The sequence below is a fragment of the Dasypus novemcinctus genome, chromosome 14, assembly GCF_030445035.2.
Source record: "Dasypus novemcinctus isolate mDasNov1 chromosome 14, mDasNov1.1.hap2, whole genome shotgun sequence".
Classification (NCBI taxonomy): domain Eukaryota; kingdom Metazoa; phylum Chordata; class Mammalia; order Cingulata; family Dasypodidae; genus Dasypus; species Dasypus novemcinctus.
This window is the reverse complement of record NC_080686.1, coordinates 22,997,886-23,024,189: the sequence shown is the minus strand read 5'-3', so window position 1 is coordinate 23,024,189 and position 26,304 is coordinate 22,997,886. Positions and strand designations below refer to the sequence as shown.

The window sequence follows — 26,304 nt, the reverse complement described above, 5'->3', positions numbered from 1 at the left end:
AGGACACCAGGATCACCAGCAGCTGGCTTCGGTGAGAAAGCACTTCTGCTGTGCCTGGACTTGGACATTTTCACAATCTCAGAACTGTCAGCTTTTACCCTAATAAATTTCCCATTTTAGAAGAAAACCCATTTCTGATAATTCACATTGACAGCCCTGTGGCAAACTAAGATAATGACTAATAGACTGTTAATTGTAGTGTCATTTGTGATAGTCAAATATTGGAAGCAAACAAAAAAAGTCCATCCAGTGTACTCTCTTTGATAAACTATGGTACATCTATATAATGGAGGATAATAAAACTGTAAGAAAAGAATGTGGAATATATATATATATATATATATATAGGAGTGAAAAGAGCAAAGTGAAAAAGAGCACACATCATATATTATACCTGGGAAAGAGAAGGTTAGAAGAAATGAAAAAATATGTAGTGTTTGTTTATATTTCAAAAACAAACAATAGAAGGATAGAAACAAAAAGCTAATAAAGATGATTACCTATGTGGGAGGAAAGAAATATGGGAGGAAAGCCAGGGCTGGACAGTAGACCTATCTAAATATACTTTGTTTGGTAGTTTGGTTCTGGAACCGTGCAAATGTTTTACATTAAAAATTAAATAAAAACTAAATAAGAAATACCTAAAAATTAAAGATAAAGATTAAAAGCAAGTGAACGTAACTGATGTCAAGTTGATGGCATAACAAAGAAGAATGATCTCTTTTGACTCTACACTTGGTTGGCATATATCCTAAGGGAGAAAAGAACTACAAAGCAATCTTTAGCTGCATTCCATAGTCTTATTTTTAGTAATGTCATTGGTATTGCTATTTTAAAATTATAAACATGAATATATATAGCTAATAAGCAATTATCTTAGCTTCATTAGGAATAAGAAATGGAATACAACTATAAAATTTAAAAATTAAGGTGCAAATTATGGAATCTTTAATGTGAATTGGGAATATCAATATGAAAGTTTTCTATTTCTAAAAAAAATCCAGATTTCCTAGCCCTGTCATTGGAGAGTTCTAGAGACAATGGCATCTCTAGGGCCCAGATTGTGTTCTTTAAATATAGTTTCTTAATAAAAGGAACCATGACTCCTTTGAGACATTGCTTACTCCAGGTCTGTAAGGAAAAGACTAGGACATCTTGTCATGTCGGAAAGCAAAGAAGCTCTCAAAGATACTGGGGTGTTGGTTAAAAACACACAAGCAAACTAGCCAAAGATGGGACAAATTGAGATGAGAATTACAGACAATAATGTCTCCAAATACATCAAAGATATAAATGTATGAGTTCGATGGGATACTGAAAGTAAAATACTTTGATCAGTTTGAGCTTGCTAGGACTCTAATTTATTATTCTAAAAATCAATAAGTGATAAGAAAGATTGAGGCATTTATATTCTTTCTTATGTTACCTGTATTTCAGGGTAAGCAAAGGGTTGAAGAGGAAAAGTTCTTTACAGAAGAGTTTCAACTAGTAACTGTGGGAAAATGATACAATTTTTAACGTGCTGTTTTGCAACACATAAAGAAATAAAGGATCTAGGCAGTGATCCTCAATGGCTACTAATACTATTATGCTTAAAGTTGATTGAAAACGTTGGAGGAAATGAATCAGACTAACATCCCCTGAATCCATTGATCAATCTTTACTCTTTAAAAAGTGGGATAATCAGACATTACATGTCTTTTTTTTTTTTTAGGTACCGGGCCTGGAGATTGAACCCAGGACATTGTATTTGGAAAGCTGGCTCTCAGTCACTGAGCTACATCAGCTCCCTACATGTCTTTTTTTTTCTTTTTAAAAAAATTTCCCCCTCTGCCCTGCTGTTTTTGCTGTCTGAATTCATTCGCTGTGTGATCTTCTGTATCAAGTTTTCTTTTCTTGTGTTCTCCTCTAAGATTCACCAGGATTTGATCCTGGGGACCTCTGATGTGGAGAGAGGTCCCTGTCAATTGCACCACCTCAGTTCCTGGTCTCTGCTGCACTTCACCTTGACTCTCCCCTTCGTCTCTTTATTGTTGTGCCTCTCTTTTGTTGTGTCATCATCTTGCTGCATGACTCACTTGCATGAGCACTGGCTCACCGTGCAGGCACTTGGCTTGCCACATGGGCACTTGGCTCACCACATGGGTACTCGTCTTGCTGCACAGGTGCTAACTTGCCACACAGGCATGCTTTCTCTTCTTTTTTCATTAGGAGGCCACAGGGATCGAACCTGGGTCCTCCCATATGGTAGGTGGAGGCCCTATCACTTGAGCCACATCCACTTCCCCCTACATGTCTTTTGAAGATATGAATTAGGCAGTACACAGCACCAAGTATAAAGTATCTTGGAAAAAAAACAAGGAAAGGAAAAAATATTGAATCTAAATCTGACTAAAATTTTAGATCAGAATAGAGTTTATAAAGAGCCAGTGTAGCTTGATGGTTGAGCGCCAGCTTCCCACATACAACGTCTGGGTTCAATCCCCAGCCCTGGTACCTCAAAAAAAAAATGTTGATGTGAGATAGAGGAACATGTTAACTGTTACCACATGAAAGCAATCAGCTGAATGCAGAAAATGATAAATTCTATAGGTTCCTCCAACTATTAAATGGCCTTGAAAATAGCAACAACAAAAAGAGTAGGGGAATAGTTATGGGTAAAAAGGAATATTTAAGGCACAAATCAAACACAATATTTGGATCATTTTTGGATTCTGATTCGAACAAACCAAGTGTAAGAAAAAAAATTTTGAGCCATATTATATTTATAATTCCCATTATTTATTATCATGATTGTATTGGAGAGTCAATGTTTGCTTTAGTTTTACCTCTGTGTTTATTAATTTCTTTATTCACAATTTCTTTTTACTTTTGATTTATTTTGCTTTCAATTTCCTTCTTTTCTGAATTTATCCATTATTAATGTTTTCTTTAAAGATCAGAAATGATAAACATTTTTGGGGGGTTTCATTTCCCTAGAAGTGTCTTTATTTCATCCTTATTCTTGAATGAGAGTTGGTTATAGGACTGTTATTTTTCTCATCCATTTGAAATTATTACTCAGTAGTCTTTTATCTTCTATTATTGTTGATAAGAAATTTGCTATTTGTCTAATTGCTATTCCCTTGTTGTTACCCCATATTTACTTACAGTTTGCTATTTTAAAAAAATAAATTTTAATGATACATATTAATAAAGCACACAATTCATCCAAAGTGTACAATCAATGGTATTTGGTATAATCACACAATTGAGCATTCATCACTTCAGTCATTATTAGAGGATTTTCATTATTTCAATAATAATAAATAAAAAACAAACAAGAAAATTCTTCACCTCTCAATCTCCCTATGCTTCCCCTGCTGTACATAGCTGTTATTTCTGGCTAGTCTTACAAAATTATTTTTGTCTATATTAAGCAGTTTTATTGAGATATATTGACATAACATGTGATCTATCCAAAGTGTATAATCAATGACTTTTGGTATAATCACAATGTGCATTTATTACCACAAAAAATTTTAGAACAATTTCATTACTCCAAAAAGAAAAACTCCAAACCCCTTTGCAGTCTTTCCCTAGCCCTACAAAACCACTAATCTAATTTCATCTTTATAAATTGATTTATATTTACATTTTATATAACTGGAATTATACAATACATAATACTTTAATCTGGTTTCTTTCACTTAGCATAATGGGTTTTTTTTGTCTGATATTATTGTAGTATTAACATACATTTGTTCAGTTTTAAAGGAAAACAGTCTTATATATGCAATTTTACCCATATTCATATTTCACATGCAGTTTTACTATGCTATACAGTCCCATGTTACATTTTTTAGCTTTCCTTTTAGTAATATACATGACCTTAGACTTTGCCTTTAAACCCCTTTCATACCCACATAATAGTGCTGCTAGTTACAGATGTTATGTTGGGCTTTCGCCTTTTCTATTCATTTCCATAGATTAACACATGTCCTTTTCACCAATTCTGCACAAGTTAACCTTCAGCTTTTTCTTCTCTAACCTCATTCTATTTTCTGGTGACTCATATTCAAGTTAGCAGTAACTCCGTGAAATTACACATATATTTAGTTCATTGTAGCACAACCATACAGTGTTTGTCCTTTTGTGTCACTCCACGTAATGTTGTCTAGGTTCATCTTTTTTTAAAAATTGATTTTTTAAACTTTATTTTGTACATTTAATAAATGAAAATATAAACAATTAAAAACGGAAAAGAAAATACAGTTGAAAAACATACATTTCTCAGTTAAATGTACTGGAATCATACAATATGTTACACAATATTGTCGGTTCATAGTAATGCAATCATACACTATTTGTCTTTTTGTGTCTGGCTTCCTTCGTGCAACATAATGTCCTCCAGGTTCATCCATGTTGTTATATGCTTTATGACTTCATTTCTTCTTACAGCTGCATAACATTCCATCGTGTGAATGGACCACCATTTCTTTATCCATTCACCTGTTGATGGACACCAGGGTTATTTCCAACTTTTGGCAATCGTGAATAACGCTGCTATGAACATTTGTGTGCAGATGTCTGTTCTTGTCACTGCTCTCAGTTCTTCTAGGTATATACCCAGTAGTGGTATTGCCGGGTCACGTGGCAAATCTATTTTCAACTTCCTTAGGAGCTGCCAAACAGTCCGCCACAGTGGCTGTACCGTTCTACATTCCCACCAACGGTAAATAAGTAAATAAGTGTTCCTGTCTCTCCACATCCTTTACAGCACTTGTAGTTCTCAATCTTTTTAATACTGGCCAAGCTAATAGATGTGAAATGATATTTCATTGTAGTTTTGATTTGCATTTCTTAATTACTAGTGATGAACATTTTTTCATGTGAGGTTTGTTTTTCTTTTGCCATTTGTATTTCTTCTTTGGACAGATGTCTGTTCAAGTCTTTTGCCCATTTTAAAAATCAGGTTGTGTTTTTGTCGTTCTTTGTTGTTTTTTTAAAATTTTTTCTTGTGTTTTTTTTTCAGGTGGTACCAAGGATTGAACCCAGAACCGTGTACATGGGAAGCAGGTGCTCAAACACTTGAGCTACATCTGCCCCCCTTGTTTGTCTTTTTATCATTGAGTTGTAGCACCTCCCTATATATCAAGGGTATTAAACCCTTATTGGGCAAGTAATTCCCAAATATCTTCTCCCATTGAGTTGTCCACCTTTTCACCCTTTTGACGAAGCCCTGTGATGTGCAAAAGGGTTTAATATTGAGGAGGTCCCATTTATCTGTTTTTTTATTTTGTTCACTTGTGCTTTGGGTGTAAGGTCCAAGAAACCACCACAAACCCCAAGGTTTTTAAGAAATTTCTCTACATTTTCTTCTAGTAAGTTTATGGCCCTGGCTTTATGTTTAGGTCTTTGATCAATTTTGTGTTGATTTTGTATAGGGAGTGAGATAGGGGGCCTTTTTCTTTCTTTTGATTATGGATATCCAGTTCTTCTAGCAACATTTATTGAAAAGACTATTTGGTCCTGTTGATATGGATTTGGTAGGTTTGTCAAAACCAGTTGGCTGCAGCAGTGAAGGTTTATTTCCGGACTCTCAATTCTACTCCTCTGTTCAATGTGTCTCTCTTTATGACAGTACCATACTGTTTTGACCACTGTAGCTTTGTAATATGTTTCAAGTTCAGACAGTGAAGTTCCTCCCACAGCACTTTTCTTTTTTAGAATGCTTTGGCTATTTGGGTACACTTTTCCTTCCAAATGAATTTGGTAATTGCCTTTTCTATTTCTGTAAAGTAAGCTGTTGGAATTTTGATTGGTATTGCATCAAATCTATAAAGCAGTTTGGATAAGATTTACATCTTTATTATATTTAATCTTCTAATCCATGAACACAGAGCATATTTCCATTTGTTTAGATCTTCACTGATTTCTTCTAGCATCGTTTTGTAGTTTTCTGCTTATAGGTCCTGTACTTCTTTGGCTAAATTGATTCCTAGGTATTTGAGTCTTTTTGTTCCTATTTTAAATGGATTTCTCCTCACTGATTGTCTCCTCAGATTGTTCAATACTAGTGCACAGAAATATTACCGACTTATTGTGTTGATCTTATATTCTGACACTTTGCTGAACTCATTTATTAGCTCAAGAAGCTTTGTTATAGACATTTCAGAAATTTCTAAATATAGGATCATGTCATCCACAAATAGTGAGAGTATTACTTCCTCTTTTCCTATTTGGATGCCTTTTATCTTTATTTTTTTCTTGTCTAATTAATCTAGCTAGAACTTCTAGTACAATGTTGAATAACAATGGTTACAGTGGGCATCCTTGTCTTGTTCCCAATTAGAGGGAAAGCTTTCGACCTTTCCCCATTGAGTACAATGTTGGCTATGGTCTTTTCATATACCCATTTTATCATATCGAGGAATTTTCCTTCTATTCCTATCTTTCAAAATGTTTTTTTTAATCAAAAAATGATTTTAGAGTTTGTTGAATGCCTTTTTTTTGCATCAGTTGAGATAATCATGTGGGGTTTTCCTTCCATTTGTTAATTTGTATTATGTTAGATGATTTTCTTATGTTGTACCAGCTTTACACACCAGGAATAAATTTCACTCGGTTGTGATGTAGAAGTCTTTTGATATGCTGTTTTATTCTTTTTGCAAGTATTTTGTTTACAATTTTTGCATCTATGATCATTAGAGAGATTGGCCTGTAATTTTCTTTTCTTGTAGAGTCTTTATCTGGCTTTGGTATTAGGGTGATGTTAGCTTCATAAAGTTTGTTGGGTAATTTTCCCTCCTCTTCAATTTTTTGGAAAAGCTTAAACAGGATTGGTATTAATTCTTCTTGAAATGCTTGGTAAAATTCATCTGAGATGCCATCTGTTCCTGGGCTTTTTTTGTTGGGAGATTTTTGACAACAGATTCAGTCTCTTTAAAAGTGATTGGCTTCTTAAGTTCTTTTATTTCTTGTAGAGTCAATGTAGGTTGCTTGTGCATTTCTAGGAATTTATCCATTTCATCTATGTTGTTGGCATACAGTTTCTCATAATATCTTCTTATAATCCTTTTTATTTCTGTGGGGTCAGTCATAATGTCCCACCTTTCATTTCTTATTTTATTTATTTGCATCTATCTCTTTTTTCTCTTTGTTAGTCTAGCTAGGGATTTGTCAATTTTATTGATCATCTCAAAGAAACAGATTTGGCTTTGTTGATATTCTCTATTTTTTTTTTTTTGTCATTCTCCAGTTTCATTTATTTCTGCTCTAATCTTTATTATCATTTTTTTCCTTCTGCTTGCTTTGGGAATGGTTTGCTGTTCTTTCTCTAGTTTTTCAGTTGTTCAGTTAGATCTTTGATTTTAGCTCTTTCTTCTTTTTTAATATAGGCATTGAGGGCTATAAATTTCCCTCTCCAGACTGCCTTTGCTGTAGCCCATAAGTTTTGGTAAGTTGTATTCTCATTTTCACTTGCCTCAATATATTTACTTACAATTTCTTCTTTCACCCACTGACTATCTAGGAGTGTGTTTGGCCTCCACGTATTTGTAAATTTACCTCTTTGCTGTCTATAATTGATTTCCAGTTTCATTCCATTATGATCTGAGAAGGTGCTTTGTATAATTTCAATCTTTTTATATTTATTGAGAGCTGCATTGTACCCTAACATGTGGTCTATCCTGGAGAAAGATCCATGAGCACTTGAGAAGAAAGTATAACCTAATGACTTTGGTGCAACGTTCTGTATAAGTCTGTTAGGTCTAGCTCGTTTTTATCATATTGTTCAAGTCCTCTGTTGATCCTTCTTGATCTTCTGTATAGTTGTTCTATCTAATGATGTGAGTGTTGTGTTGAAGTCTCCAACCATTATTGTAGAGATGTCTATTTCTCCTGTCAATTTTGCAGGCATCCTGGTTAGGTGCATAGATATTTGTGACTGTTATTTTTTCCTGGTGGATTGTCCCATTTACTTCTTTTTTCTCTTCCTTTTTTTAAAATTTAATTTTGCTTAATTATCCTGTTTTTTCTTTCTGCTTTATTTTTTTTAATTTTCAGCATTCTTTTCTGTTTTGTTAATATACAATGGGCTTCTGTAATTCTTATAACTTTTTTTTTGCACTTGAAGTCTGTTTTTTCCCCCAATATTGGTATAACTACTCCTGTACTTTTATGGTTACTCTTTGCATGGAATATCTTTTTCCAATCTTTCACTTTCATCTAGTTTGCATCCCTGGGTCTATAGTCTCTTGTAGGCAGCATATATGTTGCTTATTTTTTAAAAATCCATTCTGTCTTCTCTATCACTTCTTCTTTCAATTCAGCTCTTGTATGCCTCTAATGAGGTTTTTTTTAAAGATTTATCTATTCATTTATTATTACCTCCCCCATTGCCTGCTCTCTGTGTCCATTAGCTGTGTATTCTTCTGTATCTGTTCATCTTCTCTTTAGGTGGCACCAGGAACTGATCCTGGGACCTTCTGGAGTGGGCGAGAGGTGCTCAATCTCTTGTACCACCTCAGCTCCCTGGTCTGCTGCATCTCTCATTGTCTTTCCTCTGTGTCTCTTTTTGTTATGTCATCTTGTTGCACCAGCTCTCCACTCAGGCTAGCTTCCTGCATGGGCCAGCACTCCACTTGGGCCACCTCACCATGTGGGCCAGCTCTCTGCTAGGGCCAGCTCTCCAAGGGGGCCAAGTCGCCTTTACAAGGTGGCCCCAGGAATTGAACTCTGGACCTCCCATATGGTAGATGGGAGCCCAATTATTTGAACCACATCTGCTTCCCTATTGTGTCTTTCATTCCCATGAGTTCTGTTCCTTTTCTACTTAGGTTTTCAAATTCTTTTCTGTGGTCACACAATGTCTTCTTGATGTCTTTTATCTCTTTAGGCATATTGTCTTTCAACTCATTAATTTTATTTTGGAAATTTGTGTGCATATCATTGATTAGATGTCTTGGGCCATTTCTTCCATTTCCTTAGTATGGCTTGTAATTTTTTGCTGAAGTCTAGGATAATAAGTTTACTCATCTGTTCAGTTTCTCTCTCTTTTGTAGGATTTAGTGGTGGAGGCTGTGTGTTACTGCTGTTCTTTGATTCTTGGTTCAGCCTGTTCTGGGTCTTTAGGATTGCCCCTGTTATTTGCCCAAATCTGGGCCCTGGGCACAGTAATGGGTTGCAGCCCTGTTTCCTAGGGCCTTAGGGAGGGAGGTTGTGAAGTCCAGAAAAGAACTCTTATTGGCTTTTACTTTCTCCGTGTGCACTTCCTTGGTCTTCCAGTAGATGGCGCTCCTTGGCATCCCTTTTAGTTCAATACCTGGGCAGAGTGTGTTTGCTGCAACATGGATGGTATCAATGTGATAGCTATTTCTGCCTGGAGCTAAGATGCTCCTAATTCAAACTTTCTCAGAGGTAGCTCTCCATCCTTTCCTGGCAGCCTTCTCCCTTTTCCAGTTTAGGAAATAATTCCAATTCCCTCTGCATCCTCAACAAGGAGTCCTGGTTGGTAGAGAGGGAGATGAGAGAGTTGGATCTCTTTATTCTCTTGCTTGCTCCCATGGCAAACAATGGCACCTATCCTGGAATGGCTGGTGAGACACAGCAGACCAAATCCGTGGGTCAAAGCTGAGTCAGTTTTAGGCTGTGCTCTCTCTCTATGCTTTCCTCAGGAGATGGAGCCCTGAGGCATGGTGATTCAAAAGTGTCTATAGGGCGGGGGAGGAAGCCAGCAATTGTGGCTTTTAACTGACAGCTTTACCGTCACAATTCTTTTCCTTTGCCCCTTTCTTTTCTGGGTGGTGTCCAGCCTTTCCTTGTTGTACTACAAACTAGAAGATTTTCTTTCCAGGCTGTTTCTGTCAGTCTAGCTATATTTTTCTGGGAGATAAGAGAGTCCCATGTCTTTCTAGTATGTCATCTTCCTGGAAGTATGGTTTGCTTTTAAAATCTCTTTTTGATGGTGTTCTATAGTTTATGATATGTGTAGATATGGATTAATTTTTATTTATCTTGCTCAGGAATTGTGCTTCTTAAATCTGAGTATTTTTTCTTTCATTAATTTTGGACAATTCTCAACCATTATCTATATCAATATTTTTCTCTCTTCCATGTTTTGTATTTTCTCCTTTTGGGACTTTCATGTTTTCTATTTCCTTGTCACTCTACGTTGCATTGTGGATTGTTTCCTTAGGTGCTTTCCAGAACATAAATTCTCTCTTAATTTGTTTCTAATCTGCTGTTTAACATACCTATTGATTATTTACAATCTCAATAACAGTATTTTCCATTTCTAGAAGTTTTATTTTTATTTTTAAGAGTCTTCTGGCTAAAGCCAGAAATCTTCCTAGACAAACTCTAAAAGAGCTGTAACACTCTAGAAGTTTTATTTGTAACAAAAAAGTTTTTCAGGGTCTTATTTTCTCCTTATGCTTTAATTCTTTTATTTCCATAATCATGTCTATCTCTATAGCTAGCCAGCTATCTGATTATCTATCTTAAATGGTTTCTATCTGATTGTCTACTATCTGAAGTTCACGGGGGCTGTTTAGTCCTAAGGTTGTCTGTGTTTGCTTCTCAACATTCAAAGCAGGCTTTTGTTCTTGTGTTCTGTAATTCTGTACTGTGATGGCAGCTTTAGTTGGTCTTTATATGTGGGAATTCTGTGAGACCTTGATAGAATGTTCCATCAGAGTAGTTTTATGTTTATGCTAGGATCTCAAGGGGGATATCATTAGCCTAGGACCTCATTTTATTTGTTTTTTATATTTTGCTTGTTTATTCTTTTATTGATTCTTTTGAGTAGTTGATACAAGTTACAAATTTAAAAAGGGACAAAAGTGAATATAATTAAGCTATCCTTTCATCTCTATATCCCATTCATTTGATTTACCTTCCCACATGGAACAATGGTTGGCACTTTCTTGTTGTTTCTTCCATTCAGTTATTCAACAAATACTGAAGGTCTATTATGTACCAGGCATTGTTCTAGGAATTTGAGGTACATCAGTGAACAAATCAGACTAACATCTCTGTCTCCAGCAAGCTTACCTACTAGTTATATGTGTATGGTGGGAGAGAGAGACAATAAGTAGCAAATGCAAAAATAAGTAAATTGTATAATATTCTTAAATGTGAGAAGTGGCCTGGGAAATGGGACAAGTAAACCAAAATTAGAAGGATCAAGAATGCAGGGGGCAGGCTGCAGTACTGCAGATGTTCATGGAAAGCCCCATTGGTTTGGTGAGATTTGATCCAAGAACAAGAGGATGAGAGCGTTAGCAAGTGGATACCTGGGAACACATGTTCTAGGGGCACATGGTAGAGCAAAGGCTATAAATAGGTACAGCAGCACGCCAGGCGGGCTTAAGGATAACAAGGAGCCTCGGGCTGGGATGGATGCAGGAAGGGGCTGCAGTTGGAGACCAGTGAGATGCAGGGGCACCCATCACACAGGCTCTTGTTGCCATTGTAAGGACTTTGACTTTTTTTGACTTTACTGCTTCACAATTTTTAATTGTGGCAAAATATGCATTCTTTAAAATTCACTGCTTTAGTCATTTCAACACATGCAATTCAGCAGCTTGTGCAGCTACTGCCTCTACCAGCTTCCGGAACATTTTCATCAGCCCCCAAAGAAACCCTGTCCTCATCAGCCATCACCCTCCACACTTGCTCCCCCAGACCCTGGCAACCCTGGTTTGCTTTCTGTATCTGTGGCTTTACCTCTTCTGGGAATTTTGCAAAAATGGAATCTTCTGGCATGTGGCCCTTTCCTGCTGCATGTTTTCAAAGTTCATCCTCATGATAGCAAGTATCTGGGCTTATTTATTTTTGCTTGTCTGCTCATTGGTTTTTTGTTTTTTGTTTTTTTTTTTTTTTCGCTTATTATCTGCTCGTTTTCTTTAGGAGGCACTGGGAATGGAACCTGGGGCTTCCCATGTGGGAGGCAGGCACTCAATTGCTTGAGCCACTTCCACTCTTATAGGGGCTTCTTTTTATGGTGGGACATTACATTGTGTGGATATGCTACATTTCACTTACCCATTCATCCACTGATTGATGGAGATTTGGGCTGGTTCCTCCTTTTGTGCAAGAATGCTTCTGTGAACATACACGTAGAAATTTCACATAGAAACACAAAGCCTGGTTCATCTGTCTTGGGCTTATACCTAGGCATGGAATTGCTGGGATATGTGGTAACTCTGTGTTTCCCCTACTGAGGAACCCAAGATGATTTCCTGACTGGGTCCTTCAGCATCATCTGGAATGTTCTTTCCTTACCTCCTCCTCTGCTGGTTTCTTCACCTGAGACTTTAGGGGGTGTCCCTTTCCCAGAAGCTCATTGTCTAAAATCGACTAGCCCTGCCTCCCTCCTTTTTGTCATCTTCTACCTGCTTTTCCTTCTGAGCACCCGAGATTTTCTCCCATCTGTTTCTCTTTGATGCCCTCACTTGCCCCCCACGGCCTGGCATGGAGGAGAGGTGCACCCCAGGTATCCAAGAGAGGGAGGGCTCAGGCGCTGTCATTGGCAGCCCCAACCCCCAGAGTCGTAGCCCAGGGGAAACTGAGGCCTGTCCCCTCTCCCAGCAGGCAGCTCCTTGAAGCACCCCGATGACCAACAGACAGCAGGGAGCGAGGTGTCGGCTCAGTCTGCAACCCTGGACGTGAGTGGGGCCCTGGGTCCCTGGGGGCACCAGGCGGGGGTTGGGGAAACTGAGGCAGGAGCGGGCGCCGACGGGCTCTTCTCCGGCTCCCAGCCTTGACCGTCCACCAGCGCTCGGCCCAGGGGAGCTGAGCCAGCTGCAGGAGCGCCTGAGGGAAGGTGCGCGTCCCCCGCAGGGGCCGGCGAGACCTGTGCGGGTCCGTCTTCCCCGGGACCGCGTGTGCCCGACCCCAACCCCTGCCCCCGCCCAGCGGCGCCAGCCTCCCCTCCCCGCAGGGGACAAGCTTCTCCTCCAGCGGGGCCAGCTTCACCCCCTCGTGTGGGCTTCAGCCTTCGGCAGGACCCACGCGGTCTGCTTCTTGCTCGTGTGGGTGCCGCGGGCCGAGCCGGGGTTTCCCTGGGCCTCGCGGGCGGGAGGTCCCGGCTGCCGGTGCTTTGCCGGTAAACTGCGGCCAGGACGCCCTGGCCCCCCACGCAGGGCCCCCTCTGCTCCCCAGGGTCGACCCTCAGGCCCTGGCCAGGGAGCCAGAGAGCACCTGCCGCTGGCCAGCCCCGGTGGCTCCGCGGACTTTGTGCGGCTCCTGCTCCAGCCGGCCGTGGACATCACCCTCTACGACTGGGTGAGGTGCCCCTGCCCTTCTCACCGCCTTCACAAGTTTATCAGACTCTTCCTGGGTGCCCGGCCCTGTGCTGGGTGTTGGGAACACTGTGTAAACTAGACAGACCTATCCTTGGGCCTCACAGAACTCCCAGTCTGCAAGGAGGTAGACACCGAAACAGGGGGTTAAGATTTAGGGGAGGACACTGTGATGGCAGGTGCACAGGCAGCTGCAAGAGCCCAGAGGCAGCCCACCTGACTGAGGGAAATCAGATAGGGCTTTCTGGAGGAAGGGGTATCTAAGCTCAGGCCAGGAGGAAGAGGCAATCAGGCCAGATGAAAAATAGATGAAGGAACCACAGAGCTTGGCACCGGGAGAGTGTGGGCCTCCTGAGAACTGGAAAAAGGATAGGGCACTAGTTTCCTGTGTGCTGCCCCCAATAGAAAGGAGGGCCGCCACTGCTGTACGGGGCAACCACGAGAAGTGCGTCGAGGCCCCTCTGGGTGAGTGGGAGCCGGGAGCGGGTGTCGGGACGGCCTCCGGGGGCCCAGAGCCGCAGCTCTGGAGGGGTTGAGCAGCTGCCTGACTGCCCCTTAGGACAGGCAGCTCTACCCTCTGCTTTTCCCAGAGGGCCCGTTTGGGTGGAGGAGACTGTAGGGCAGCAGGGAGGTCTGGGGGTCTGGCTGACCGTGAGAGCACTCACCCTGGGGCTTCGGGGGCCCCAGCGACGGGGCCTGCATCAGCCGCGTTCACTGGAGGCTGAGGCTCCGAGGCCAGTCTCTCAGCCGGGCTCCCAGGCGGCCCCGGGCTGCATCTCGGGGGGCGGGGGGCGGGTACCCCTGGACCTGCCGGACCCCCGCTCCAGCTCGCTTTCAGCGCCTGCCCCGCCTCGCAGCCCGAGGGGCCGATCCTCCCAGAGGCGGACGCCCGCTGTACCCCGTGGCCTCGCCGCGGCCCTGGGCTCCCAGGAAGGGCGGCCGAGCGGGCAGGCCAGGGTGGGGTGCGCGGCGGGTGCACGGGGCGCCGCCCTCGGTCAGCGGGCGGTGAGACGCCCAGGGGACACCCGCCCCCGCCCAGGGCCGGGCGGGGAGCAGGAAGGCTCCCGTGGGAGCCGAGGCGGAGGAGGGGTCGCGCGGGGAAGGCGGCGGCGGGGAACAGCGGGCGCCGAGGCCCGGCGGGGGGACCTGCGGGGGAGGCCGCCGCCTCGCTGACCGCCTCCCGGGCCCGCCGTGGGGAGCAGGGTTCCCGCGTCCCCATCCGTAAAATGGGGGGCCCCGCTCCACGGATGCCCGGGGCTCCCTCCTCCTTTCGGGGAGGTTTAGTCCAAGCTGGGACGCAAACCCTTCCTCCCGTGTGTTCAGAGGTGTCACAGCTCGTCAGCTTTGGTAAGAGGCTTTCCTTACCACCCAGAAAAAGCTCAAACCTGCAAACCCACGAGCTGCGGGGAAGAGGTGGCTCCCCAGGCTTCCCAGCTGTGCTCGGGGACCCCCCCCAGGGCTGGGAGCCCCCCGGGGGGGGGGGTGGCCCTCGGGCTCACGCCCGCCTCCTGCCCAGGTCTCTCCAGCACAACAGGCCATCGAGAGCCACAGCCTCAGACTCTTCCAGAACAACCAGATACGGCCGCCCGCTGGGGACGCAGCTACTCAGGAAACCAAACAGCATCCCAGAGCCGGGAGAACTCAGAAACGGGGTTCATCGACGGCTCCCACTTCCCGACAGTGGGGAGACGCTCAGGACACGCCCGGGGGCGGCGGGGAGAGGTGCTTCCAGAAAAGAACCAAAAAACCTTCTCGTGCAGAACTGAAGGCCCTTGGCTGCGAGTCCGCGAGGGCTTCCTGGAGGCGGCGGCCGGCCAGGCGCCTCATACCTTCTCCCCTAGCTGGTGGTGAGTGACCACACGGCCGGAAAGACCCCGGCGTCCTCGAACGAGTGGTTGCAGCTCGGGGCCGGCACGGGGAAGGTCTGACGGGAGTTGTCCTCGAGGTAGAAAGCCACAACCTCGCCGAGCTCCTCCGTCCCCCGCGAAACGTGCAGGCGGCGGCGGCGCCCCGAGCAGGCGCCTGGGAAGTGGGTGTGCAGCTGGGCGCTGCGGGGAGGCGGGCCTCACCCCCCCGGGGCGCCCTGGGCTCCTCATCCCGCTCCAGCGGCTGCTTGCCCCCAGACTGCCGGGCGTTGCGATCCGGCGCCGAGCTCGCCCTGCTTAGCGCTCCGCGCAAACCAAGAGCGGGTCACCCCCGCGCCCCGCAGCCACAGCCCGCACCTGCGCCGCCGCCCCGCCGCCGCCCGCCGCCCGCCCCGGCCCTCGACGTCGCTTTTATCACTCCTTGGCGGGAAAATCTGGGGGCTCCAGGAAGCCGCCGGTGACCAGGGGCCAGAGGGACAAGGCTTCCCGCGGGCGGCGGGGCGGTCAGCAACTCTCGCAGCCCCGGAGCCCCCGCGCCCGTGCGGGAACCGTAGCGAGACCCCGGACTCCGCCTTTATTCTGGCGGCACTGGGAACCACTGCGGGGCCTGGGGCATGACCGTCCTTACCTTTTTAAAAGCTCACGCCGGCCTCGGAAGTTGAGTAGAACGTGTGTGCGCGGTGGTGGGAACAGGCCAAGAGGTCTGCTAGAAGTCAGTGCGTGGCTGAGGTGTTCCACCGTGAGAGCTTTCACCAGGATGGTGGCCGGAGCCACTGCAAAGCAGCGCCGGCTGGATGTGTTTTGGAGATTGATCCAGCAGAGGTCCTGATGAATTGGGTATAAGATGTGAGGGAGGGAAGCAGACTTGGCCCAGTGGTTAGGGCTTCCGTCTACCACATGGGAGGTCCAAAGTTCAAGCCCCGGCCCTCCTTGACCCGTGTGGAGCTGGCCCATGCGCAGTGCTGATGCGCGCAAGGAGTGCCCTGCCACTCGGGGTGTCCCCCGCGTAGGGGAGCCCCACGCGCAAGGAGTGTGCCCCATAAGGACAGCCGCCCGGCGTGAAAGAGAGTGCAGCCTGCCCAGGAGTGGTGCCGCCCACACTTCCCGTGCCGCTGACGACAACAGAAGCGGACAAAGAAACAAGACGCAGCAAATAGACACAGAGAACAGACAACCCGGGTAGGGGGGGAATTAAATAAAATAAATAAATCTTAAAAAAAAAAAAAAAGATGTGAGGGAAAGAGTGGTGGAGAATGAGTGTGAGGTGTTAGGACTGAGCACCTGGGAGGGTAGGTCCCCCTACGGGAATAGGGAGTGGCTGAAGGAGGAGATTGAGGCCTTACAAGGATAGTTTTGGGGGAAGTGGCTGTGGCTCAAGCAGTTGGGCTCCCATCTACCATACAGGAGGTCCAGGGTTAGATGTCCAGGGCCTCTTAGTGAAGGCGAGCTGGCCCACGCAGAGTGCTGCCCCGTGCAGAGTGCTGCACCACACAGGAGTGCTGGCCCATGCAGAAAACTGATGCAGCAAGATGACGCAACGGCAAGAGACGCGGAGGAGAAGACGGTAAGAGGGGCAGCAGATCAGGTTGTTGAGATGGCACAAGAGAATGAACACCTCTCTCCTACTCCAGAAGGTCCCAGGATCAGTTGCTGGGGCCGGCTAATGAGAATACAGAAGAACACACAGCAAATGGACAGAGAGAGCAGACAATGGAGGGAGGGGGGAGAAAGAAAGAAAGAAATCTCTTAAAAAAAGAAAAAAAAAAAAGGAGAGTTTTGGGTTTTCAATGTCTCTAAGGCATCCCAGGAAAGGGATTTTCCACTGGCCACTGAATATCCAAGTCTGGAATCTGGGAGAGAGGTATGGGCTAGAGATACAAATTTAGGAGTGATCAGCTTCTGGAAGGTTCTTGAAGCCTAGAAACTTGTAAAGATCACCAATGGAGTATTCCTGGAGGAGAGATGGGGCCTGGGACACACAACTATTACCCAGAGATGGTCTATGCACATACAACTTCTATTACAATTAATTGCTACATTAATGGTAGTCTAGTCAACCTGTTTTGTGTCTTACACTCACTATAGTGCTTGTTCCATAGTGCTTCATGTTTTATGTTGTTTTCTTAGGTTTGGTGAAAATTTAAACCACAAACTCAGGGCAGAACCAGTATTTGAAATTCTTAGGGAAGGTCGTTTTTTACCCCAGAGCTTAGGCCAACACCGACCAGCTTCCTTGCATCTCCCTGAGTTAGTGGGTAGATTTTTCTTGTCTTTATTTTTACCAAGATGCAGTCCTTTGCTTTCTTGTAAGCTCTTCTCTGTATTGAAGAGATTGTCATATTTGGTCCAGTATTTAGGTTGCAGATTTTCTTTTTAAGTTTAGTCTTCTATATTGCCTTTTTTTTTTTTTAACACTGTGCAACCTGCTTCAGTGTCGAGGCCTATGGACAAGGATGAATTTGGGAGTGATCTGCGCTCCCAGAAATGGTGTGGGGCTGGTTTGCTCTGGTTTGGGACACTGTGAGAGCCCAGGGGGATGGCCCTGCCGTGAGCCCAAGCCCACGCATGCCACGCTGCGTTGCTGTACTTCCACTGCCCGTCCTCCCTGGTGCCGCTGTCTTAGCTCAGGCTCTCCTTATTGATTGCTTGCCACTCAGGGGCTGCTGCGCTGGCCTCCTTTTGCAGTTCTCCCCCTCTCACCTTACCTCAGATGGATCATTTTGTAATGCAAATCCACAGATTCTGTCACCTGCTCTACAGTCCACTCATGGCTTTCCCTCACCAGGAGGATACGGCTTTTTTTTAACTTTATTTTTAAAGAAGTTTTAGATGACAGAAAAGTTACATTGGAAATATAGGGGATTTCCATATACCCCGCCCCTCCCCCCTTCACATCTTCCTCCATTAACAGCATCTCTCATTAGTGTGGTGCACTTGTTCCAGTTGATGAACACATATAGAACCAAGGCTGCTAACCACGGGCTAGAGTTTACATCACGGTTTACACTTTGCACCATACAATTTCATAGATTTTGACAAAACGCTTAATGGCCAGTATCCGTCATTGCGATGCCTGGCAGAACAGTTCCAATGACCCCCAATGCCCCATGTTCCACCTCTTCTTCCCTCCCCTCCCCTCAGAACCTCTGGTGCCCACTATCTTTATATCAGTGTTACAAGTTCTGCCATTACTACAATAAGACTACCTTGGCCGTGTTTGGATACATCTTAACATCTTCTGAAGGGTCTGTAAGGAATCTCTGCCTTCCACTCTTACCTGACACCCTCCGCCTGCCCTCTCTTCCGTCCCACCTCCCTCCCAACGTCTCACCTTTGCTCGCCTGTGCCTGTTCCTGGAAGGCTCTTTCTGCCCTATGCCCCTGGGAAGCACCCAGTGTCCTCAAGACCCACTCCAAGGGCTTCTCCCTCTGCAGCCTTTCCTCACAGCCCAGGCTCTTTCAGAATGAGGCAAAGCGCTTTTCTTCGGGCTCTTACTTTTTACTCCTTAACAAAGAATGATAATGCTCTTATTATCACACATATCACACACACGATTGAGTTTCTTGGAGACTGACTGCTTCTGGAGAAGAGAACTGTCTCCTTCTCCCCAGCACACAGCACTGTACGAGTCTGGCACACAGTATGTACTCACTAAACGTCTGCGGAAAGACTGAGCACATGCGGATGGCAGTGGGTGGAGGGGAAATACACCGTGTCTTTACAGAAGGAAGATTTTGTGTCCATCTCAAGGGGTCAGGATACTAACAATATTGGTACTTTAACATGTTTCGAAATGCCACACTTCTTTTTTAACATCTAAATGATGCACGGGTGTAATGGCATTTGTTAAATATTGACAGGGTAGTGAAATTATTGCACTTGTTCAAATCTGATAAGAACATGAGCCTATTTGACACAGAAAGATACACGATACACCTTGAAATGATTTACATAAAACAAATATTCACAGAGCATTAGCAGTGGCAGAAAAATGATAGAATGACGGTATGGTATTTGCAATTTGGAGTGGGAGGGTGATGTGCGAAGCTGAGAACAGCAGGCTCTTATGATCATGCATATTCCTTCCGCTTTAAATGATCATAAACTGCATGAAGGCAGGCAGGGCCCATGCAGTGCTGGCACACAGCCGGTATATAACACGAAGTCATTGAACTGAAATGTTCTTGAGGCTGAGATAGTCTTTTTTTTTTTTTTTAAGATTTATTTTATCTCTCCCCACCCCCTTGTTGTTTCTCACTGGCTGTGTCTATTTATCTTCCTTATTTCTTTAGGAGGCACTGGGAGTCAAACTCAAGACTTCTGATGTGTGAGGGAGGTGCCTAATTGCTTGAGCCACCTCCACTCCCTGCTTTTGTTGTATCTCTCATGTTTTTTTCTCCCTGCTTCTCTTGTTGCATCATCTTGTTGTGTCAGCTTGCTGTACCTGTCCGTCGCATCAGCTTGCTGTCTTCCTTAGGAGGCACCGGGAGCCTGTGCTTCCTGCTTTGTTATGTCACTCATTATGTTTTTTCTTCTTGTGTCTCTTGTTGTGTCAGCTTGCTGTGCCTGCCTGTTGCGCCAACTTGCTGTCTTATTTAGGAGGCATCAGGATCCAAACCAGCAACCTCCCATGTGGTAGGTGGGAGCCCAGTTTCCTGAGCCACATTTGCTTCCTGAGATATTCTTAAAGAAATGAAGTCTGTTTTAGCAACAATATGTGAGCATTAGGAAGATGATTTTATTATTATTCTTTCCAAGGTTTATTATAAAAGCTATGATAATAATGTGGTAGAATAACCTGATGCCCAACAATAACAAGCATGTGTTTAAAACTAATTATGGGAAGTGGACTTGGCCCAGTGGTTAGGGCGTCCGTCTACCACATGGGAGGTCCGCGGTTCAAACCCCGGGCCTCCTTGACCCGTATGGAGCTGGCCCATGCGCAGTGCTGATGCGCACAAGGAGTGCCCTGCCACGCAGGGGTGTCCCCACGTAGGGGACCCCCACGTGCAAGGAGTGCACCCCATAAGGAGAGCTGCCCACTGCGAAAGAAAGTGCAGCCTGCCCAAGAATGGCACCGCACACGCAGAGAGCTAACACAGCAAGATGACGCAACAAAAAGAAACACAGATTCCCATGCTGCTGATGACAACAGAAGCAGACAAAGAAAAAGACGTAGCAAATAGACACAGAGAACAGACAACTGGGGCAGGAGGGGGGAAGGGGAGAGAAATAAATTTAAAAAATTAAAATTATTTAATTATTTTCCAGGCATTTTTCTAACCATTTTTATGTACAATAACTCATTTAATCTGCATACCAACATTGCAAGATGGGTATTACTAATATCCCAATTTTACAGATTGGGAAACTGAGGCACAGAGAGGTTAAGTAACATACCCAGTGTCTTGCAGCCAGTAACTGGCAGTGCTGAAATTTAAATACATCACAAGGTCTTTCTTGTTTCCTGTTCTCTCCCAGACATTGCTCACACACACCCCTATTTTCATAGCTATAGTCCTAGCACACATATAATCAGGCACTCGGCTTTTCTTATAACATATTCTAAACATTTTCCTGAAACATTACATAGTCCTTGAACATTACAATTTTAAATGACTGCATAACATTCTGAGGGGCTATGCATAATAATTAACTTGACTGTTTCTTAATTGTTGGAAATTTAGGTTGTTTTCAATTTCCTCTATTATGCACAATACTAAAACGGTTATGCTAATGCCTATAGATTTTCCTTTCCTTACATATTTCCTCAGGATAAATACTTTAAAGTCAGACTAGTTGGAAAAGAATATAAATAATCCATTGCTCTTAATGTATAATCAAATTGAGAAGAGTTGGGTAATCATGTGCTGCTAACAGCAGCGTATGAGAATATTACTTTCTTCTCAACTATGCTCACAGTGGGTATTTATGACTTAATTTCTGCTAGGGATTCTTGCTTACTTAATAGGTTTATAATAGAATTGCTGTCTTTACATTTTCATTTATTTACCGGGAAGTTTCAATACTTTTCCATAACATATTTCTTTTCCCAATTACTGCCATTTTTACTAAAAGAGCTACTGGATTTCTGGAGCATATGGTTTAAATTGCTAAGAAACTATGAAAGCCCCAGAAGTGTGTGAGGGAGGATCTGAAGGAAATATAGTTGGAGATATGTAGAAAATTGCACCGATGGTTTTGTGACTCAGCATATCTAAGCTATGCTATAGCAGTTCACAATTTAATGCCCAGTGTTGCTGAATTGATTTATCATTCAAAGATCCTGAATCCGGCAGCGGACTTGGCCCAGTGGTTAGGGCGTCTGTCTACCACATGGGAGGTCCGCGGTTCAAACCCCTGGGCCTCCTTGACCCGTGTGGAGCTGGCCCACGCGCAGTGCTGATGCGCGCAAGGAGTGCCGCGCCACGCAGGGGTGTCCCCGCATAGGGGAGCCCCATGCACAGAGTGTGCCCCATAAGGAGAGCCACCCAGCGTGAAAGAAAGTGCAGCCTTCCCAGGAATGGTGCTGCACACATGGAGAGTTGACACAACAAGATGATGCAACAAAAAGAAACACAGATTCCTGTGCCACTGACAACAGAAGCGGACAAAGAAGATGCAGCAAATAGACACAGAGAACAGACAACCGGGGTGGGGAGGGCGGAGGGGAGAGAAATAAATAGATAAATAAATCTTTAAAAAACAACAACAACAACAAAAGCAAAGATCCTGAATCCTTTCCTGCAGCACAGATATGGCTGGAGGAAATAATTCCTCCAGTTTTACAGGTCTTGAGCTATTTTACGACATGAAGCATTTGAGATGGACTGGTACATGAACACACAATAAAGTTGTTTATTTAAATTTGAAAGATAGCATGTGGCAATGTTGGGTTATCATCAAGGAAGGTTGGCTGTCTCAGTGCCCAAATGTCCCCCAAGATGGAATTTACTTCTGTAGATTCCACAGGCTCCCAGGTCAGGTTTCAAACCTTTAAAAGTTTACACACACTTGGTGTAGTTCCCTTGTCAGGTACAAATTCTCATTAGCCAAGTTGATAAGAGACTGATGTATAAATCAAAATGCCAGTATAATTTTTCAGTGAGAACTGCTATTTAGGCCAATAGGAGAAGCATATTATCTCTCCCTTGGCAGACTACTATGAGGGATAAAGTTACAATAAAAAGATTCCCTGGAGGATATGAAATCAGAGGCAAAGGGAAGGAGTCGTCTGATTTCAATAATCCATTGAGTTTTGGAGACCAAACCTGCCCACGTCCACTGGTGTGCAGCCTGTGAGCTGTGCCATCCCCTCCCTTCATCAGAGCCTGTGTGGATACTGCCCCTTTAGGATCTTCAGGTTCACCTATTCTGTGCGTGAGGATGACCATCCTTTAAAATTCAGACTTTCTCCTGACTGGGTTTGATAAGCTGACTAAGGCCCTGCTTGCTGAATTACATCCGCCCTCCAAGTCCACCTTCCTGAGGTGATTTCGGGGTTCGCTTGATTGGAGTTGGGGTGTTTCTGAACACGTCAACATTCTCTTGCTGTAAACAGGCCACCCACCTCTTACATTATGTGAAGACCTCCTGCTTTAGCTCTTTGAGGACAAGCTGTGGTGGATTTTCTGGGACAGGGCGGGGTTCCTTCAGTGCCACCCCCTGTGGTTCTCCCTGTTATTGTCCAGGGAAATGCGAATTTCTGACTGCTCTGCCCAACTCCAAATACACTCCATCCCTGCTCCGCCAGCCCCCCTTCCCCCTCCTGGGAATTTTCCCATCTAGGGCTTCAGCCTTCGCTTTCTTTCTTGTCAAATCTCAAAGCATGCAAATTTGGGACTTGGGTTTTCCTCTTTAAAAGGATGTGGCTCAACTGATAGAGTGTCCTCCTACCATATGGAGGGTCCAGGGTTCAAACCCCGGGCCTCCTGACCCATGTGGAGCTGGCCCACGTGCAGTGCTGCCGTGCATAAAGAGTGCCATGCCACACCCAGTGTCCCCGCGTAAGGGAGCCCCACACACAAGGAGTGCACCCCGTAAGGAGAGCCGCTTCGTGCGTAAAACGCGCAGCCCACCCAGGAGTGGCACTGCACACATGGAGAGCTGACGTGGCAAGACAATGCAACAAAAGGATGCACCGGAACACTCCCGAGCTGAAGGAAAAGTCGTAGACCGACATGTGAAGGGACTCACACCTGCTCTGTCTCAGCCACCTCTGGAGCGTCCTCAGGTGCTGCCCTGGCCTCTCTCCTCTCCTGGACCACTCTGGCATGCTCCTCTCCTGGTCCTGGCTCACCAGCCCTGGAGGGGCACTGCCAGCTATGGCATGGCTGAAGACACTTGGCCAGCTTGGCCACGTCCTGAATGATCTTTGTTAAAACTGACAAAATGGGGAAGCAGACTTGGCCCAGTGGTTAGGGCATCCGTCTACCACATGGGAGGTCCGCAGGTCAAACCCTGGGCCTCCTTGACCCGTGTGGAGCTGGCCCATGTGCAGTGCTGATGCACGCAAGGAGTGCCGTGCCATGCAGGTATGTCCCCCGCATAGGGGAGTCCCACGCGTAAGGAGTGCACCCCATAAGGAGAGCCACCCAGCGTGAAAGAAAGTGCAGCCTGCCCAGGAATGGCGCTGCTCACACGGAGAACTGACACAACAAGATGACGCAACAAAAAGAGACACAGATTCCTGTGCTGCTGACAACAACATGAGCAGACAAAGAAGACGATGCAGCTAACAGACACAGAGAATAGACAATCGGGGTGGGGCGGGGCGGGGGGGGAGGGGGGAAGAGGAGAGAAATAAATAAATAAATAAATCTTAAAAAAAAAAACCTGACAAAATGTAAATGTGCCTGATTATATGACAGTACACTGAGTGGGGGGTAGAAGTGTAAAAATGTTACAGGTATTTGAAAATACTACATTTCAGAATATTTCACAATGCCCAGTACAATAACAGACTAATAAAACAAACACAGAAGAAACTCAAAGAGCAGACATGACTTGCTTTTCACGGTACGGTAGTTATACTGTACACAAATGTGATCCCCAACAATAAAATTCTTGTTGTCAGGACCGTTCAGTAATCAAGAACTTAAGAAACTTATCGAATGTTACAGTTAGAAAGTTCATCTACTGTTTCAGTTTCCTGACTGCTAAAACAAATATCCTGCAATGGTTGGCTCAACAATAGGAACCCATTGGTGAAGAGGCTGGAGCCTGGCCTCCTCCAGGGCTGCTGTCTAACAGCTGGCAATCGTGGGCTCTTCGGCTTTTCGGTCACATGGTAATGCACATGGCAGCGTCTTCTCCTTCCCTTCCAGGTTCCGTTGACGTCCAGCTTCTGGCAGCTCTGCTGAGGCTTCTCTCTGTGTCCAATTTCCTCTGCAGATAAGGCAGGCATATGGGATCAAGGCCCACCCTCATTCAGTCTGAGCTCATCTTAATCAATGACCTCTTCAGTGATCCTACTTACAAATGAGTTCACACCCCCTGGCCCAGGGGTGGGGGCCTGAACATGCCTTTTGTGGGGGAGCATGGGTCAATCTCCAATACTAACCAACTCTCTTTTGTTTTTGGAGGTACCAGGGATTGAATCCAGGACCTTGTACGTGTGAGGCGCACGCTCAACCATGGAGCTCCACAGGAGCAGGCCTTCCACAGACAGATCTCTTTGTTCTTACTTTCTGACTCTTTCCATTGTAACTGATGGCAAAGAATCATTTCCTTCCCTGTCCAGGATCTCCGAAGACAAGCGGCACAGGGAGGCAGCACATTGTACAGGGACGAGCTCCAGGCTCTGAACTCAGCCAAACCTGGGTTCAAATCCAGCCACTGCTGGGGCCAAGCTCAGGAAGCTTGAGCAAGTCACCTGGCCACTTGGGGTATCAGTTATTTCTCAGCCAAAAAAACTGAAATATTAAAGTAAATTATGATAGGAATTATGTAAAAATTAAAACCATGTATTAATATACACACATTAGCCAAATACTTCTAATTATGTATATTATACAGTAGACATTTTAAATTAAATTATTGTGTAGCAACCGTTTCATCAACCTAGAAATCAGTGGTGATATCAAAACAAGGCAATCAAAGTTTACGAGGGTATGTAAGAATTCCCTTTTCTTTCTTTTTACAGAATCGCTTGCAATCACGTTAACTAAGCAGCTCTCATGACAGCTTTGGTAGGATGGAACTACGTATCTAGTAGTATTTGCTCAAATAATGTTCTCTCCAAATTCCTGGGGGGGGGGGGGGGAAGATGAATTTGAAACGTTAAATGAAACAGAAGTAACGTATTGGGCGTCTGTCAACAGCGAGGCCGGCGACTGCCTTTTGAAACGTTTCCTTCCTTGGAGAAGACAAACGTACCCCGCACTTGCGTTGGCCTTCAGCGTTGGTAACGTGCCTTCACATCAACGCCCGCACTTCCCTCGCGTCGCCTGGTGGAAGAGCCGGTGATTCCCGGTCTCAGCGGGGCCGACGCCGGGCCGCGTGCATCCGGGTCTCGCGTGCATCCGGGTCTCGCGTGCATCCGGGTCTCGCGTGCATCCGGGTCCCGCGTCAGGCTCCGTCTCCACGCGGCGGCCGCCTGAGGAGGCGATGGCGGCGGGGACCCAGGGCAGGCGCCGCCTTCCCCCGTGGGCTGGGGTGGTTGTGTCGGAAGCTGTCACGGGGAGCACCTGGAGGGTGCCTCCTGAAGTGCTGTCGCTCGTGGGCGCCCCCGGGGGGCGCCGCCTCCCGGCTCCCCCGCCTTCTGCCTCCCGCTCCCGCGGGTCAGAGGCCAAGCAGGAGCCCGCGGGGTGGGAGAGGCGGGGCGGGGCCTGCGGTATCCAGCAGCCGCGGATTCTCCTCTGTGGCTCTAGCAACCCCCCCACCCCCCACACACACAGTCCCGTCCCTGGGGGACTCCAGCCTCTGCGCGGACCCTGGTCCTTGGCTCTGTAAAACGACCACCTTCCTTTGTCCTTCCATCCTGCGGGGGGCAGCAGCTAATGGCTAGGTGGTCTCTGTTTTGTTCGGCTGCTTATCCCTCCCATGCCCTGTGTAACTAATTCCCTGCCTTGACGTCCGTCTGAGAGACCTAGTGTGGCTTTGCTTCATGGCTGGACTGTGTTTACTCTTCAAAATATCCCTGGTGGGAGGTA

The 26,304-nt window shown here is 45.3% G+C and overlaps 1 long non-coding RNA gene and 1 other non-coding gene across 2 annotated transcripts; both read right to left on the bottom strand.

Annotated features, from left to right (window-relative positions):
* Positions 1 to 10,299: 10,299 nt before the first annotated feature.
* On the bottom strand, positions 10,300 to 10,361 carry LOC111762149 (U7 small nuclear RNA). Its single transcript, XR_002795334.1, has one exon. It is a non-coding gene; the product is annotated as a U7 small nuclear RNA (small nuclear RNA).
* A 13,796-nt stretch (positions 10,362 to 24,157) lies between these two features.
* On the bottom strand, positions 24,158 to 25,652 carry LOC131273252 (uncharacterized). Its single transcript, XR_009180400.2, has 2 exons — positions 25,529 to 25,652; positions 24,158 to 24,538 (listed from the first exon to the last, which is right to left on the bottom strand). It is a non-coding gene; the product is annotated as an uncharacterized lncRNA (long non-coding RNA).
* Positions 25,653 to 26,304: the final 652 nt, after the last annotated feature.